Consider the following 15277-nt stretch of genomic DNA (forward strand, 5'->3'; position numbering starts at 1 on the left):
GGGAATAAGCATTTGCTAAGGTGCTGCTATTTGCCAAGCAATGTTCTAAGTGCTTTATAAATATTACCTTATTTGATAGTCATAACAACCCTATGCGGTAGCTCCTAAGGCTTTCATAGAACAGCAGATGAACCAGGAATACTAACAGCTGTCTATGAATGTGTGACATACAATAGATTCCATAAGACCTAAAATGAGACCCAAAATGGGCAAGAACAAATCCCTGTATAGGACACTGCATATTCCATCTCTGGTCTTGAACTTTCACAGGTTGTGAACAATGCCTAGAATGCTCTCTCTTTTCTAAACCCAGCTCTTGGAATTTCTATCTCCCTTCAAGTCACAGGTGCAGTCATAACTTTTGCAAGAGGCCTTTCTTAATTCCCCAAGTTGTTAATGTTCTCCACAAAATATTGCTTTGAGTTTATTATGCAAGTATATGTGGATATATATATATATATATACATATATACGTTTGTGTGTAGAAATGTTTATACACACACACATATATACACACATATACCTGCATAAAACAACACACATGTGCATGTCTATACATTAATGCATATGCACAAGTACGGTCTGTGTATTTATATGTGCATTGTGTTAAGTACATATATACATGTGTATCTATTTATATATAATTGTTCATATATATGTATATATATATGCATATACACACACAAAAAAAATTCTTTAGGACTAAAAATTATAAAACTGATGTATAGTGAAGTGAACAGGACCAAGAAAACATTTTGCACAGAGACAGCAATATTGTTTGATGAAAAACTGTAAAAGACTGAACTATTCTCAACAATCCAATGATCTAAGACAATCTGAAAGGACTATTGATGAAACATACTATCCACCTCCAAAGAAAGAACTGATATTGATGGAACACAGATTAAAGAATGCTATTTTTCACTTTCTTTAATTTTTTTCTTTTTTCAAGTTTTCTTATATGAAATGACTAATATGGTAATGTTTTACATAATCATACATATATAACCCATATCTGATTGTTTACCACCTCAGGGACAGGTAACAGGAGGGAAGGAGGGATAAAAAAATGGAACCCCAAACTATAAATAAAAATATTTATTGCTAAAAACAAACAACAGCAAAAAAAAAATCCTAGAAATTATAGAGAAAGTGCTGAATTGGTAGAGGGGACTTATTTTGCCAGGAGTTACTTATTTATCTTTCTAGGTATGTATTGCTGTTGCCCAACTTACCTTTTTCCACTTTAGGCCTCTCAAACAGCCCAAGCAACTTGAGTATAGGGGCAGTTTCTATTTTTTTTCCCTTTCTGTTCCCCAGGCCTAGCATATAACCTAGAATATAACAAGAACTTCCTTAATATTCACTGGATGGAAAAACCAACAATGGGGATAATAAAGGATTGGGAAGGGCAAGAGAAAAGGGAGGTAGACAACATTACAACAAAAGGCATCAGAAAAACCTCAAGCTAAGGTAGAACAGGTTGTTAGGGTAGTGTCATGATGTATCTGCATGAGGCCAGCTCTGGACTTTGTATAACCAAATTACCCCATTTTCTTAGCACTACTACTTCATTGAGTGGGAGGCTATGCCCAACCTTATTTCCGAGAACTGACAACTCAAATATTAAGACGGAAGCCCAGGCCAAAAGTTTATAGGTTAGGAAGAACTCTCGATCAGATATATCTGATTATTTCACAACCTTTAATGTTAAGCATGACACTCGCCAATGAGACCTCTTATTGTATTATAGGACATAAAATATTTCCAGATACATAGAGGTTCACAAAAGTGGATTAGATCCAAAGGCTCCAGAAAGTTAGAAGGAGATTAGAGGAGGGTGGAAATTATGTGAAATTTAGAAAAGAAGAGAAATCCTTGACTCTGGGAAATCAAAATGGGACAGAGAGAGAGAGAGGCAGAGATGTTTCTAGAACTGAGACAACTTGTCATTGTTCAAACTTTTTGATTCTCAAAGTAGTCATTGAAGCTAGTTTTTTCAAGATTGCCACAACCATCTCATAGCTTTTTTTTCTCTTTCTTTCTTTTTTATGCATCCCTACCATTTTATTTTCTTTCTCTGTGCTTATCTGTCTAAAAAGTACATGCAAGAAACATAGATACTGCCTGTGCATAAACTAAAGAGTCAGAGTCCAAAACCTGCTTCTATTTCAATAACCAGAGTTCATCTAAGCCTTTTGGAAAGGTTTTAAATGATCTCCCTCGTCATCAATTCAGATTAACTGAATCCCCTTTGGTATTTGGTATTCCTCAAAAACCTTAATGAACAACATACTTTGGCACTATATACCCAACCAATAATACACTGCTGGTAGTTGGACTTTATTTCCTTTAGCTAATGAATAAAATCTCATTGGCACTACAAAAAGCCAAGCCAAGAATTTAGCAAACAGGAGCCCAAAAATTAAGCACAGGCACAAGCTTGCCTCCTGTAAAATCAAGTTTACTTCTGCCCTAGCATTACAGTGTCTAAATTGGAAATTCCACAATATATTTGGGGGTGGGGGGGAGGAAAAATTATTTAGATAATGACACAAATGTAAAATCCTAGGTAAATGTTCCTTTCTATCTACCTGCCTAACGTGAAATTTATTCAGATGTTTCTGACTGATACTATAGTGAGTGATATTAGACCTGTGATTTCTTTTTTTTAAATTAATAAATTATTTTTTTCTGTTACATATAAAGATAATTCTCAACTTTTGTTTATGCAAGCTTTACAATTTCAGATTTTTCTCCCTCCTTCCCCCCTCCCCTAGACAGCAGGTAATCTGATATAGGTTATATATATATACACAAACACACACACACACACACACACACACACACACATATATATATATATATATACATATATACATATATATACATATATACATATATATATATACACACATAATGACATTAAACATATTTCTGCATTACTCATGTTATAAGAGAAAAAATCAGACCAATGATGAAAAACCTCAAAATAGAAAAAAACAACAGTATCAAAAACAAAAGAAATAGTATGGTTCATTCAGAATCTATGCTCCGCAGTTCTTTTTTTTTTTCTTGGATTTGGAGATCCTCTTCCATCACAAGTTCCCTGGAACTCTTCTGTGCCATTGCATTGGTGAGAAGAATATAGTCCATAACAGTAGATCAACTCTCAATGTTGATGATACTGTGTACAATGTTCTTCTGGTTCTGCTCATCTCACTCATCATCAGCTCACCCAAGACCCTCCAGGTTTCTCTGAACTCCTCTTGCTCATCATTTCTTACAGCACAATAGTATTCCATTGTATTCATATACCACAACTTGTCCAGCCATTCCCTGATTGATGGACACCCCCTCAAATTCCAATTCCTTGCCACCATGTAAAGAGCAGCTATAAATGTTTTTGTACATGTGGGTCCCTTTCCCCTTTCCATGATTTCTTTGGGAAAAAGACCCAAAAGTGGTATTTCTGGGTCAAAGGGTATGCACAGCTTTATCGCCCTTTGGGCATAATTCCAAATTGCTCTCCAGAATGGTTGGATCAGCTCACAGCTCCACCAACAATGGATTAGTGTTCCAATTTTCCCACAGCTTCTCCAACATTTATTATTTTCCTTTTTGGTCATTTTAGCCAATCTGATAGGTGTCAGGTGGTACCTCAGAGTTGTTTTTATTTGCATCTTTCTAATCATTAGAGATTTAGAGCATTTTTTCATATGGGAATAGATAGCTTTGGTTTCTTCATCAGAAAACTGCCTGTTCATATCCTTTGACCATTTCTCAATTGGGGACTGACTTGGGATTTAATTTCTTTAAGGCATTCCCAGGTAAGTAAAATCCATCTGCTCTCTCAGGTTTACAACCTCTATTTAACATAATCTTAGAGGTTTTCCTAAAGCACTTGGAACTTCACTGATGTGCTCAGGTCACTGACCTATGTGATGAGTAAAATCTAATGTGTGGTCACCTTTTTTCTGTCCCCAGTATGTGGGAAAAACTAGCTAGGGTTTACTTATAAATTAGAAACATTACCACCAGTTTTTTGCATTAAGCATTTATTAGTGAAAAAGAGAATACCTGGGTCAGGAAACCAGACAAAAACCTATATATCCTATAGGAGAGATGAGGGTTCAACCTGGTCTGCTTTTTCTCCTTAGTCCTCCACCATGAGGCCATTTGGGAAGTAATCTGAGAGAAGAAAAAACACTTCCCACTCCCTGCCTCCCTCCCCAAGAAGAGGCTGTCCTTCAAGCTGATTGGTCAGCATCACTCCAATCCCATGGTTTACTGGACTTGAGGGTGGTCTTGTTGTTGAGTTCAAAGTCCTTAGCTTCTGAGAACAATACCCTATTGAGGGCCAGCCAGGTGTTATTTCAATTTAATTAACTTTAAGTAGGTTAATCAGCAAAACTCTCAGTCAGTCTCACTTAATTCAATCAATCTAGATTAATCTTCTCTGGTTGGGGCCTTTGGGTGTTGACAAAAGTGCATTATTTCTTACACCTAGTAAGTATCAGACGCAGAACTTAAAGGTGACTCTATTGACTTAGGGCATACTACCTTCACTGTCAGAGAGACAGAGGGAGAGAGAGAGAGAGAGAGAGAGAGAGAGAGAGAGAGAGAGAGAGAGAGAGAGAGAGAGAGAGAGAGAGAGAGAGAGAGAAGAAAGAAGAAGGAAAGAAAGAAGGAAAGAAAGGCATATAGGAAAGTTTATAGATAGGCAGTTGGATAGATAGTTGACAGAGGAAAAGAGAAAGAAATGGATAGACAGACAGGCAAAAAGGAAAAAGGGAGATGGATAGGCATAGATATATTAGAATAAAGAAATAATGAATAAATTCATCAGGAATTTACTAAAAACTGCTTTTAACACTCCACCATAAAGACACAAAAAACTTATTCATAACCTTGCCCTATAAGAATTTACTACCTAGTGAAGGTACTAAGATCCACAAATCATTACACATGGGTGCCACAGTTAATTAAAATATAATAATAATAATAATAATAATAATAGCTGATATTTTGTAGCAATGTAAGATTTGCCGAGTATTTAAAGTATATAATTTTGTCCTTACACCATTCCTATGAATTATATGACCATTTTTTAAGTCATAGATAGGATAATGGGTTCATAGGATTATAAAAGTGGAAAGGGCTTTTTAGAGCATCAGGCTCAAGTCCCTCATTTCCCAGAGCAACACAGAGGTTTCCAGGGGTGACAGAGCTAATAAGAATCTGAGGCAGGATTTGAAACTAAGTCTTTCTAATGTTAATTCAAATTCTTTATCATTTTCTTCATCTGTAAAAGAGAGAAACTGCTAATAGCACCCTTACAGTGTTGTGAGTGTCAAATTAGATCATGTATTTAAAGCCTCTGGTAAATCTTAAAGCACTAAACAAATATTAACACTTTCTATCCATGCTTTAGAGGGTGTGAAACTAAGGCTCATGGGACATGTAAGTCTGTAAGGCATAATTAGAAGCCACAGCTTTCCTGACTTCAGTCCAGGGCGCACCCTACCACAACCTGCTCCGCCTTAGTTATTGAATAGTATAAAAGTAAAATATAAGAAATGTCACAAGGCAGTACAGGTAAATCGGGAGAAAGAAGCAAATGAGCTAGATTCTACTCAAATTACTCCCTGATGCAATATTAGGCAAGTGGCCAGGTACATTTGCTTTCGCAGGTTAAATAATAGAGTACTTGAAGTTAGATAGACAGGAAATAAATTAGAGCATGCAGAAAATGGAAGCAACTTCTCAGCTTTTCAACCTAGTATAAATTAGGTTTCTAATCATGAATAAACCATGCTGCTTGCATTATTATTCTCCACCTCATCCCCCTCCTACCAGAACTTGTATTCTGCCTAGCCCTGGTGACCCCAGCTGCACAGGTAAACTATTGATTCAATGGAAAAAGTGATGAACCTGTAGTCATTAAAACTTGAGTTCAAATCCAGCCTCAGACTCATATTAGCTATGTGACCCTGGGCAAGTCACCTAACCTTTGTTTGCCTCAAGTTCATCAACTATAAAATGGAGTTAATAATAGAATATACCTCTCAGATTTCTTATGAGAATCAAATGAGCTAATACTTGTGAAATGCTTAACTTATTAACTGACACACAGGAAGTACTGTAACAAATCTTAAGTCTCATCATCTTATTTGGATTGGAACCAAACCATCTTGCCACATCCTTGTCCATACCAAATCAGGTCACCATGTGCATGTCGACACTAACTTTTTACACCCATTTTTTGTGCTTTCTCCCCCAATTAGTATAACTTTCTTGATGGTATTGAATGGTTTTCTATGTTTATATTTTTATTCCCAGCATTTGGCACTATTCCGTAAACATAAGAAGTATGTAATAAATGCCCCTCTACCCCATTCATAAAACACTAGGTTCCTACCATAAAAAATCTCAACCATCCATCAGACATGTTGTACCAAAAATATGATACATTTTCCCGGTACAAATCATTTAGTTAATCCAGGTTTCATTTTATTGGAAAGGTTGCATTGTCATAGAATGCTGAACCTGGGGTCAAGAAAACCTGAGTTTGAATTCTATCTCTGACCAGGTATTTAACCAAGAGAGGATTACTTGATCTTTATCATATTTTCCTCATCAGAAAGATGGGAGCAATAATACTTGTAGTACTCACCTCAAGCTATTGTAATGAAGTTCAAATTGAATAATAACAATAACACTTATTATTTTTTTTTTGGGTGAGGCAATTGGAGTTAAGTGACTTGCCCAGGGTCACACAGCTAGTAAGTGTTAAGTGTCTGAGGCCTAATTTGAACTCAGGTCCTCCTGACTCCAGGGCCAGTGCTCTATCCACTATGCCACCTAGTTGCCCCAACACTTATTATTAAGTAGTATTTGATAGTGGTTTAAGGATTACAAAGTGATTTAGATAATATTGTCTTATTTAAGCCTCACAATCCTAAAAGGTAGGTATTATCATTATCCCTGTTTTATAGATGAAAAGACTGAGGCATAGAGAAGATAAGTAACTTCTCCAGGGTCTCACAGCTCTTAAGTGTCAGAGTCCTGATTTGAACTCAGGTCTTCCTTCCTAAAATGCATGTGCCACCTTGTGCAAGCTATAAAGCACATATTTTACAAGTATCAAAAAAAGATTTTGTAGGCATTATATTATAATCCACCTATTGAAGCAGCTTTAGATATTCTATCAGTATGGTAAAATTGACTAGAAAATTCATCCCATTAGTCATCACAGGATCCTCATAGGGGAGAAACCCTGTTAAGAGAGTTGAAGCAGTGTGTAAGGACCACCTGTGTTCCAGACCTATAAAAAGCTTCCACACTCAGTTTGCTGGAGCAGTTCATGGCTGAAGCAGGCTTTTGGTGGAGGACTTGAGGAAGAACCAGACCAGGCTGGAACTGTAGGCTAGATAGTCCTTTTCTGAACTTTCTGAACTCCATGTGTTTTCCTTTTTAATAATACCTAGTATGCTTTAATAAATGCTTAATGTCCAAAGACTGCTGCTAAAGCTTCTAATTTAAAACAACCACACATTTAGCTTTTAAACATCACACCTAGTAAGTGTAGTGAGTATTGGAGAGGATTCATCCAGCATCTACTGTTTTATTTAGACATCAGAAAATATTCACCAAGATTTAAGCTTAACTCTGTATGTATGTCTAAGTTTTTGTTAGTAGTAGTATATAAACACCTACAGGGCAGGGACTATCTCATTGTTTTTGTTTTTGTTTTTGTTTTTATTTAATTTGAATCCTTAGTGACTATCACTTCATAAGAGACATAGTGAGTCCTAATATTCCATCAATATTGAGAACCCCCATTTAAAGAAACTCCTATACCCACAAAGGTTAATACCCTCTTTACTAAAGAGAGTAATATAAAACAATGAGAAGTTAAATGCTCAGGATCAGGATTATACAACCAATATATGTCAGAGATGAGATTTGAACCCCAGGTTTTCTAGATAACTGCTAATAATGATAGCTATCGCTTATAAAATGCCTACTATATGCTAGGTACCTGGGAAGGACTTTGCAGTTTTTATTTAATTTTATTCTCACAATAACCCTGAGAGGTACATACTATTATTATCTCTCTTTTATAGATGAGGAAAATGAGGAAAAGATAGTAACTTGCCCAGGTTCACAAACCCAGTGTCTGAATCCAAATTCAAACTCAGGTCTTCCTGGCTATAGCTAGTATATTCAATCACCAGCACCACCCAGCTGAAAACTCTATCAATGGTGCTATACCTTGTGAGAAAACAATGGGTGGAGGAAGAAAGGAAAGGGCAGAGCTCCAGAGCCAGCGTCCCTTCTTACTTCCTGTCTCCCTCCCCCAAAGGGGAGGTCCATCAGGCTGATTGGTTGAGGGTTGTCTCGTGTTGATATCATAGTCCACAACCTCTGAGAACAACACCCCACTCAGGGCCAGCCAGGTATGGTCTCGCTTTAATAAACCTTAAGTAGTTTCTCAGTTAGTCTATCAGTCAGTGTCACCCAATTCAATCAATTCCAAATCAATCTTTAGGTGGAGCCCCTCGGGCGTTTGCCAAATCCTATTACTTTCTCACAACCTTATTACTCACATAGAACACATTTAATAAATGCTTGTTACTAGACTGATTATTCTTTTATAATCAGTAAAATGTATGACTGGATTTGATGATCTCAAAGATTATTTCTAGCTCTAAGAATTTAAAAATCTATGTACACTGGGAGACACAAAAAATAAGGTTCTTTTTACCCTATATATGCTTGTGATCTACCCCAGGCAAATGAAATAAAATTTGATTAAAACAGTTATCAAACTAGTAAAGGCTAAAATTGAGAGCAATCATCAAACATCCCAATATATTGGGAATTTCTTTGTGTATATCAACCCCTTGATTGTTATTTCATGAAAGCAAAAAAAAAATCATATAAATATTGTGTTTCAACTTAAGTCAGAAAGAAATCAGAACTGAGATCTATGATAGTGTGTATGTACATACACACACACATATATATGCATATATACATACACATATATGTGTACGCATAAGTGCACAGAAATATATGAGGTTTAAGTAGCCAACAATAGAAATAAGAGGTCCTATAGTGTAAGGAAATAAATTTTACTTCAGAGATTTACATGACACTTGGTAAGATGAAGCTCATCAATGGACTATATTCTGTGTGGGTATACGTGAATCAAAGAAACCGGATAGATAAAACAAGGTTTGGGAATTAAAGCAGAATTATATATTAAGAAGAATGTATTAGAAGGACCTGAGTTCAAACAACTTTCTAGCTGTGTGACCCTGGACAAGTCACTTAACCCTCATTGCCCTGAAAAAAATGTACTTATGTATGAAAATTGAGGAACCCAAGGAGGAGGGGTTCAGCATATAACAGATAGCATTTGAGTGTACATATATATATATATATATATATATATATATATATATATGTGTGTGTGTGTGTGTGTATGTATGTATATTTATATATGTATATATTTGTGTTATGTATTTTTACACATGTATTGATAAGTTTATCCTTCAAAGGCAGAGTAACCAACAAGGGGATATTTTATTCTGGTTCTAATTCTAAGTTGCAAGAACAGACTCGTTTTAGGGGGCGAAAGTGATGAGAACCTTAGGGGGAAAATAAATATTCCAACCTAAAGTTTATGGAAAAAGGGTACATCTTGGCATAGTCAGGCATGCATAATAGATTTCAGGAAGGCAGATTTCAATGGGTTCACAGAAAAGACAGGTAAGATTTCAAAAGCTATAATGTTTCAAGAGAAGCCAAACCAGGAGGGAGACAAAATATTTAAGCATGAAATTCTGTCAACACAAAGTAAACTAGGTCCAGTGAGACGGAAAAATAGGATCTGTCTGTGCAAATCAATTCAGATGCACTAGGGACACACCAACTATTTTAGATTTTAGTCAGTAATGTACCAGAAATGGAAGCAAGCAAGGCCAAGTAACAGAGGATGATTATCAGAGAGTGTTAGGGTCCTGTACAAACAGTATCAGGAGTACTAATACAGAGGATGAAATGATATTAATGAGATAATCCAAGGACAACAAAAATATTATTTTTTAATTTTTTTTTTTGGTGAGGCAATTGGGGTTAAGTGACTTGCCCAGGGTCACACAGCTAGTAAGTATCAAGTGGCTGAGGCTGGATTTGAACTCAGGTCCTTCTGAATCTAGGGCCAGTGCTCTATCCACTGTGCCACCTAGCTGCCCCCAAAATATTATTTTTTAGCTAAATTAGGAGAAAGAAAATAATATATATGCATGTATGCACACATTATGTGTGTATATTATATATATATGTGTGTGTGTGTATATGTATGTGTATGTATATGTATATACATATATATGTGTGTGTGTGTATATATATATATATATATATTTTTTTTTTTAGGGTGGATGGGATAATTATAACTGAGAGGCAATACAGAACTGTTCTTATTTACTTGAGAAAGATGAATGACCTTTGCATTGGAAAAGATAGAATAAAAAGCAATTAGCAAAAAGTCTATGCCCAAGATAAGATAATAGTAGAAGAAAAAAATCTTCCCTTCCTGAAATTATGTTACTAAGCCCATATGACCTATATATTGGGTACTGAAAATCTGAAATATGTGATATATGAACTGCTGTCAGTGAAATCATGAAAAATATCAGTGTTGTCACAAAATCGGTAAATACTTTCCCAGTTTTCAAAAAGGGAAGGTAATAGTGCCTGCAAATTTCAGGCTAATGAGCTTGACTTTGATTTCTGGGAAAATTCTAGAATGGAATATTAAAGAGATGGTAGGCCTGAAACAAAAGCAGTGATTCTGAAAGGCACACTTAAGTTCATCAAAAACTAGTCATGCCATTATAAGTCTATCTCCTCTCTTTCAGAAGATAGGCATTGTTATTCACACTAATTCTTCTGGAATCATGATCAATTATTGCATTAATCAAAGTTCTTGAGTCTTTCAAAGTTGTTTCATTTTTATAATGTTGTTATTGTATAAATTGTTCTACTGGTTCTCACTTCATTATATAACAGTTCATATCTGTCTTCCTATATTTCTCTGAAACAGCTTTTTGAACATGACTATGTTGTTTTTTTGTTAACCCTAACCCTTAAGAGGTTTTGTTTTTTCCCCCAGTGGGGGGTAGAAGTTCAAGGGAGATAAAATTTTATATACATACACACATATACATATATATATAATATATATACATATATTATATATATTTATATATTTTTTTAAAGTAGAAAAGATCAAGGCATTTCAGACTGACTTCATTTTTTTTTAGAAAGGATTAGGAGACTCATAGATTAAGAAAAATGATATGGATATATTTGGCCTCAATTTTTAGCAAATCATTTGAGAAAACATCTTTTACTACTCATGCAGTGAAGGTTGAAATGGATTTTAGATTAAACCATAATACAATGAAAAAATTCAGATTGTTGGAAGGTCATATTCAGAATAATTATTAATCATTTAATGTCATTTTAGCAAGATGTCAGCAGTGGAATAACCCAAGGATTTGGGTTGGGACTTCTGCTATTTAACATTCTTATAAGTAACCTAGATAAAGGCATATTTTTTTTTTGTTCATCAAGAGTTACAAAAAACACAGTTCAAAGAGAGCTACATATAGTAAATAATAGAATCTAGATCTAAAAAATTATTGGCAGGCAAGAACATTAAACTTAATCTATCAGTATTCAATCCAATGGGATAAATGTAAAGTCAAACACTTAGTTACCAAAACAAAATCAATTTTGGAAATATGAGATGGGGGAGACATAGAGAGAAGTTGTTATATGGAAAGGGAGGAAACATATCTTGGTTTTAGTGGAATGCAAGCTAAAGATGAGTCAACAGTGTGATGTAACAGCTCCATAAAACTAATGTGATTTGGGGCTAATTTAAGGGACATATCTTACAGGAATAAATAAGCAATAATCATTTCCTATAATTGTCTAATTTAATCTGGAGTATTGTGTTATATGGGTCATAGTTTAAGTGACAGTGATAAGGTGGAGAATATTCAGAGGGAGGTGTCCAAGATGATGCAGGTACTCAAATCCATGTCATATGAAGATCAGTTGAAGAAAATAACCTAGAGATTAGAAAGCTCAGAGAAGACATGAAAACTATCTTCAAATAATAAAAGGATGTCTTGTGGAGAAGGAAATAGGCTTATTGTATTTGGCCCCATCAGGCAGAAAACTGCAGTGATAGTTGGATGTTGAAAAGAGGCCAAGTTAGGCTTAATTTCAAGAAAGAGTTAAGCTATTCATAAATGAAATTAACTGTCTTTAGTTGTAATAGGTTCCCCTTCCTTTGGGGGGGGGCAGTCCTCAAGCAGTGTCCAGACATCCACCTGTTAGATATATTATAGTGAGAAATCTTTCTATGTTTGACTTGGACTCAGTGGCCAGTGAGGTCCCTTAAAAACCATCGCATCACATGACTCCTTGGTTAAGGGATCCATACAAAGGAGGCTTTTAATATGGCATTGTTAATGTGAATTGAAGTTCCTTTTCCAAGATCACACAACTAACTAGCAGAGGAGCAGGGACAGGAACACAGATCTTCTGACCAACAATGCAGGGCCTTTAGCTTACCGCATGTCCTTCAAAAGTGTTTACACTGTTCTCTGTGGAGTAGGTATCAAGTTACAATATACCCTTGAAACACATAGAATACTGAAATGGTCTCCCTGATGCTGTTATGTCAATTTGATATTAAATCAATTGGCTAAATGAGAGTCATTGGGAATTATAAATGGAGGACACTGCAGACATGCTGTGGCTTCTGGCACAGACCCTATCTCCCAATGACCCATTTGTTGCTCAGAAATCAGTTTGTGCACAGTAAAATGGTTTTTAAAGGGATTAGAATTCTGAAATTGAAAGCATGGGGTTTATGGTGAAAAGAGGATAAGGGTATTTTCATTTTCAGTCCCATTCTATTATTCAGATGAAGGTTGTTATTGTTCCTATTCTGCAATATAATATATTTTAAAGGAATTTTAAATATTGCCTTAGTTTATGCTCACAACACTTTAAAGTAAATAGGATTGGTAGTTATAGTAGAAAAGACAAGCAGAAGCATGAGGATGATTTAGACAATAACAACTACATTCTACAGGAAACAATTTTGAGATCTGATGAGAACCCTGATTGGTGCAATGACCATACAAGATTCTAGAGGAGCAAAGAGAAAACATGCTATCAACTTTCTGACTTCAAAGAAAGAGATTTAGAGTACAAAATGAGATGTATATTTTTGTATGCAGCCAATGAGGCAATTTGTCTTGCTTGACAATGTATATTAGTTTGAAATTATTTATTTTTCTTTTCTATTTTTTCCCACTCAGGTAGGGGTGAGAGGGAAGGAAAGAAAATAGATTTCTGTGAATTAAAAAAAATAGAGAGGCAGCAGGTGGTATGGATGTGGAATGTTACATAAATTGCTGATCATCACTTCATTATGAATTTTACTTTTTTTAAACTTTGTTAATAAGAGAATTCTCAAAGAGTAGGAATAATTTATTAATGTTTGTAGGGTAAAAAAAACATATTAAAAACATGATAAAACAAAGAAAAAGGTACCAGATTTGGAGTTGAAGGACCTGGGGTTCAAATGTTGTCACTTGTACGGCCCTGTCACTTAATGCTTCTGAGTCTTAGTTTCCTCATCACTAACATGAAGCCTTTTGATTACAAAACTTCTAAGGTTTCTTCTAGCTTCAGACTATGATCTTATGAATAAAAAGTTAGTGTCACCATGGACAGGTCACTTTAATTCCCTGACCTTTAGTTTGTGAATTGTAAAAGTAGGGATTATAATATAAGCTGTCCCAAAAGGTTACTGTGAAGATTAAAGAAGATCATTTTCATTCATCTCATGCTCACATATGCTATTAGGAAGGCACCTTTGCAAATCTGCCCTAAGTCAATCCATGGGAATTCTTTAATTTAGCTTGGGAGTGTATGTTCTACCTGCCAGGATTTATGTGCTTCTTGCAAAGCTTTTGAGATCCAAAGTCAACCACAGAACACAATAAAGGACAGTATAAAGTATATCTATAAGAGTGAGACAGGAAACCTGATAGCTGTTTTCAAATATTTAATAGACTAATATCTCCTATCACTATCTTTCTTACCTAGAATGTACCTCTTTAAGTTCTTTTGAGATGCAGCTCAAGCACCATCTTCTGAATGAAGCATTTCCTGATTCCCTCCTAATTGTTAGTGCCCCCTCAAACTACCTTGTATTTAATTACTTTCCATTATTTTTTTCACTTTATTATATTATTAATTTTATAAGGTATAAATTGAATTCTGTGTTTGGTTGGAAAAGAGTTTCACTCTGTTTTTATGTGGGTTTTGCTGTTCCAAGAGTTGTTTTATGGCATTATTTTTGGCGGTATATGGACAGGTTTGTCAGGAATGCAGAGAGTCACAGCCTTTCCTCCACCACCTTGACTCTGCCCCCAAAATAGATTCTTTTAAAAAAAGGGGGGAAGGGGAATGTGGTGGTTGGTGGAGAGAGAGAGAGAGAGAGAGAGAGAGAGAGAGAGAGAGAGAGAGAGAGAGAGAGAGAGGCAGAGAGAGACAATTAAGATCCTTATGAGTAAAGAGTACCCATTTTATATATGCAGGGATGGTAGGACATAGTGAGTCAGAGTTATTAAACTCTGAGTTCTAAGTTCAACTCTGGCACTTGACATCACTGTAAGGGTAAGTAGTTTAAACCTTTGAATATATTTTTTTCATCTTTAAAATGGAGGGGAAAAATTGGCATTCCTCTTCATAATGTTTTGAGAGTATGTTGTTTTTCAGTCATTTCAGTCATGTACAACTCTTTGTGATCCCATTTTTGGTTTTTGTCGCAAAGATACTAGGGTGGTTTGACATTTCCTTCTTCACCTTATTTTACAGATGAGGAAACTGAGCTAAACAGTTAAATGGCTTGTTCAAGATCACACAACTCATGTCTGAGTCTGGATTTGAACTCAGAAAAATGAGTATTCCTGATTTTAGGCTTAACAGAGTATCCACAGAACTACTTAGCTGTATGAAATTATATATATGTGTGTGTGTTTGTGTGTGTGTGTATAGTTCTTTATATCTGTCATATTATTCTGTGTTTCATAGTATATAGCATATGATATTAAAATTTAATATATTTTCTTTTTATATACGTTTAATGTATATTTCAAATTTCCCTGCTGAA

The sequence above is a fragment of the Dromiciops gliroides genome, chromosome 1 (genome assembly GCF_019393635.1).
Source record: "Dromiciops gliroides isolate mDroGli1 chromosome 1, mDroGli1.pri, whole genome shotgun sequence".
Classification (NCBI taxonomy): Eukaryota; Metazoa; Chordata; class Mammalia; order Microbiotheria; family Microbiotheriidae; genus Dromiciops; species Dromiciops gliroides.